This window comes from Equus caballus, chromosome 12, assembly GCF_041296265.1.
Source record: "Equus caballus isolate H_3958 breed thoroughbred chromosome 12, TB-T2T, whole genome shotgun sequence".
Taxonomy (NCBI): domain Eukaryota; kingdom Metazoa; phylum Chordata; class Mammalia; order Perissodactyla; family Equidae; genus Equus; species Equus caballus.
Genome location: NC_091695.1, coordinates 29,733,266 through 29,737,475, shown reverse-complemented (window position 1 = coordinate 29,737,475; position 4,210 = coordinate 29,733,266). Strand labels below are relative to the sequence as shown.

Here is a 4,210-nt window from a genome sequence, read left to right as displayed (position 1 = left end):
ACACACCTTTCACAAACAGTTGCAGAGCCTCTAAACATAATACAAATCTTAAAGCCATATTTGACAAGATTGAGATTAGTGTAAGAGATCTCTGAAACTCTGCACAAATGATGGCATGGTGATGGCTGAAAGGAGCTTCACATTCTCTCATTACCCAAATTTTAAGGTTTAGAACTGGAAAATCTGTAACAGGAGCTATTGAGTGCAAGAAGAGAGGGAGTCTATACCAAGGGCATATCTCTGTGCAATTTCCAAGAGGAAAGTAAAGATCAATGATAGCTTGACTGACTGGCAATAGGTAGATGTAGATTGACTTATGAAAAATTGGAGATAATAAAATGGCGTGGCTTTCCTAAACTGAGCCAGAAAAATTTATAGCAAATAGAGAAAGCATTACTTCCCAAATTGTGAAGTTATTGACTTGGAATAATTTCTATAATATATGTAAATTGTAGAGGGTCTTTGATACAAACAGCCATATGCATATACATATACTTGAACATGAAAGGCATACACCTAAATGTTAAGAGCTCTAATTTCAGGAGATAGATTGTCATAATTTCCAGTTTTAAGAGGATTTTTTTGCATTGATCAGGAAGTGCCCATGATTTTTAGGTTTATTATTTCACCGTTGTTTATTGACCTAATTATCTTCCAGTTCTCACATATTGCTTTAAAATTCATAAAATAACATTTCCATTTTGAAAAACAAAAGCAAATTTGTGAGATTCATCATATTTAAAGAGATAGGTAGAACAGAATGAAAATATTGTTTAAAAGATAGGTAATTTTGATGATTTCTAAATTGTTTGGGTTAAAACCTGAAGAAGGATCAAGATATATCCCACACCTATAAGGGTCATTCACCATGAGCCACCAGGCCCTCTGACCACACTTTTCCTAGTGCCTTCTGCTGAGTTGGGACCTCAGGTTCAAAGACCCGCTGATGGTAAGTGTTCTTTTCTGATTTATGTGGATTGAGACTTAGTGTGGATGTGGAGGGGGTGATGGAAATTCTTATAGATGTGGATTGGGTGGAATCAAGTCCCTGATCTTGAAAGATACTTCATATACTGAAAGTTATAAGAATTTGATTGAGGTTACATTGTAATTTAGATTTTTAAATAACAACAGCAATAAAAAACTCTTGTAGAGCACTTACTATGGGCCATGCATGTCTTAAAAGAGATTTAAGAAGAGAAGGAAGGAAAGAAAGAAAGAGAGAGAGAGAAGGAATTCTAATAACAAAGTGCTATTATTATCCCTAATTTTACAGAGTCATAGAGAGTTCAACTAACTTGCCCAAGATCACACATATATTATATGGTAAAGCTGGGAATTAAATCCAGGCAGGCTATAGCCAGAATCCACATTCTTAACAATTAAATAGCTTAGAGAGCTCAGACTGAAGACAAATTTGAAAGTGGAACTATGTTAGTATATTCAGATCTAATATTTGACAGTTAAAAGCATTTCTATACACATCTGGCCTAATCTTTTTGATGAAATAAGCCAGATAGAGAAAGATGAACTCCGTATGACTCCACTCATAGGTGGAAGTTAAACATGTAGACAAAGAGAACTGATTGGTGGTTACCAGGGGAAAAGCGGGATGGGGGAGTGGGCACAGAGGGTGAAGTGGGGCACCTACAACAAGACTGACAATAATGTACAACTGAAATTTCACAAGGTTGTAAACTATCATAATCTTAATAAAAGTAAAAAGAAATTTCATTTTACTTAGAGTCTACATAAAATGTCAAAATGGAACATAGCTGAGACTTTAAGTTTAAAAAAAATATTCTAAATGTCTGATTGGTTGTTTCACCATTACGTAGCTGAACCTGGTCTCTCCCTTGGTTTCTCCATTCTAATACTGAAACTTAAATAAGTTAGATGAATAGTTATTTTCAGGGCATGAGGTAACTCATCTGGGACATACAAAAAACTGTCCAAATAATAACTTTCATCGGGGATTTACTATGTATCAGGCACTTTACAAACTTTGCCTTATTTTAATTCTTAAAATAAATGTATGACATTGATCCTGTCATCTGTCTTAAAGAAAAAGACATTGAAGCCTAGAGATGATATACATATCACCCAAAGTAACACAGCTGCGAATTGGTAGAGGCAGGACTTGATCACAGGAAGTCTGAATCCAAAGTTTAAGCTCATATCAACCATGCTATATTAAAAAGCAAATATTTAAGACAATGATTATAATTGCCTTCTGAGAGAAAGAGAGAGAATCTTTGCATAAAGTTGTAATCCTCTGTAATACTTTGCCCTCCGTCTCACATATTTTTTAATTATTTGTTGATACCACTGTAATGTAGATTGTCATTATTATCCCAGATCTGCATCTTGTCATTGTGGTCCATGGGAAACACGTCCACAACTAAGGCCTGGAACAGCTCATCAGTGACCACATTCATCTTCGTGGGATTTGCAGACCATCCAGAACTCCAGGTCCTGCTCTTTGTGACCTTCCTGGGTATCTATCTTGTGACCCTCTCCTGGAACCTGGCCCTCATCTTTCTAATCAGAAGTGACACCCGTCTGCAAACACCCATGTATTTCTTCCTCAGCAACTTGTCCTTCATTGACATCTGTTACTCTTCCACAGTGGCTCCCAAGATGCTCACTGACTTCTTCCAGGAGCAGAAGACCATATCATTCTTGGGTTGTGCTGCTCAGTTCTTTTTTTTGGTTGGCATAGGTCTAACTGAGTGCTTTCTCCTGACTGCTATGGCATACGATTGATACACAGCCATCTCCAGTCCCCTGCTCTACACTGCCATCATGTCCCAGGGTCTCTGTACACACATGGTGATTGGGGCATATTTCAGTGGCTTCCTGAGCTCCCTGATCCAGGCCTGCTCTATATTTCAGCTCCACTTCTGTGGACCCAACATCATCAACCATTTCTTCTGTGACCTCCCACCAGTCTTAGCGCTTTCTTGCTCTGACACGTTCCTCAGTCAAGTGGTGAATTTTCTTGTAGTGGTCACTATTGGGGGAACATCATTCCTCATCCTCGTCATCTCCTACAGTTACATAGTTGCTGCCGTCTTGAAGATCCATTCAGTGGAAGGCCAAAGGAAAGCCTTCAACACATGTGCCTCACACCTGATGGTGGTGACTCTGCTGTTTGGGACAGCCCTTTTCATGTACCTGCGACCCAGCTCCAGCTACTCTCTTGGCAGGGACAAGGTGGTGTCTGTGTTCTATTCACTGGTGATCCCCATGCTGAACCCTCTAATCTACAGTTTGAGGAACAAAGAGATCAAAGATGCCCTGTGGAAGTTGTTGGAGAATAAGAAAGTGTTTTCCTAGTTTACGATTGAAAACATATTTCTCCAAACTGACAGAGACTTATATAACATATGATATCTACCTCCACCTCTGGCTTAGGAAAGAGGTACATTTTGTGTGCACATTTGGAAATGGAGGCTCCTCCTGCCAAATTTTTCTCACTGTTCCCCCTGGTGATCTGTCCACTGACCCCACCGTGGATAGCCAAAAAGGGGAAATGATTATTGCACAAAAATAATCTCCCTGGGATTCTCACAATTAGTATTACAGCAACCACATTTTATTGGGTACTTAACATATATGAGGCACAAAAGTTATTTAATAAAATACTCATTGCAGTGCTATGAGGCAAATAGTACTATCCCTATGTTACAAATGAAGAAATGAGGTCCTAGGAAGAAAAAATGACTTGCCCAGCGTTATACGGAAAGTAAGGGGCAAGAATCCCATTCAGACCTAGGTCCTCCTGACTCCAGAGCCCATACTCTGCCCAAATGCTGCCTTCCGTGTTCAACAACAAACAGCCCTGAAGTTGTACATGTGTATAACTCTTATTACTAGTATATGGCAGGATCCAAAAAGATACACTATGTATAGTTGAAGTACCTTACAAAACAAGATGCCTTTTTACTCCATTAAACATTCTCTCCAAGGTATTCCTGTTGGATTCCCATTATGGCTACTGAATAATTTTCTAAACAAAATGTACCGAAGTACATTACCCTTTTCCGCCATTTCTATCTGAGCTGTGTAGGGGCCTGGAAAATTTGTGTCCCATGATATCACATCCGTACTCTTCTCTTCCCAGTCTCTGTCACCTAAAGTGCCTACTAGGTCTGTATTTCCTTGATTTCAAACATGTCATTCCTTTACCAGTTCAGCACCCGACTCC

The 4,210-nt window shown here is 39.0% G+C and overlaps 1 pseudogene; it reads left to right on the top strand.

The window, feature by feature from the left end:
* The first annotated feature begins 2,382 nt into the window (after nt 1-2,382).
* LOC138916484 (olfactory receptor 5A1-like) lies at nt 2,383-3,339 on the top strand (annotated as a pseudogene).
* Nucleotides 3,340-4,210: the final 871 nt, after the last annotated feature.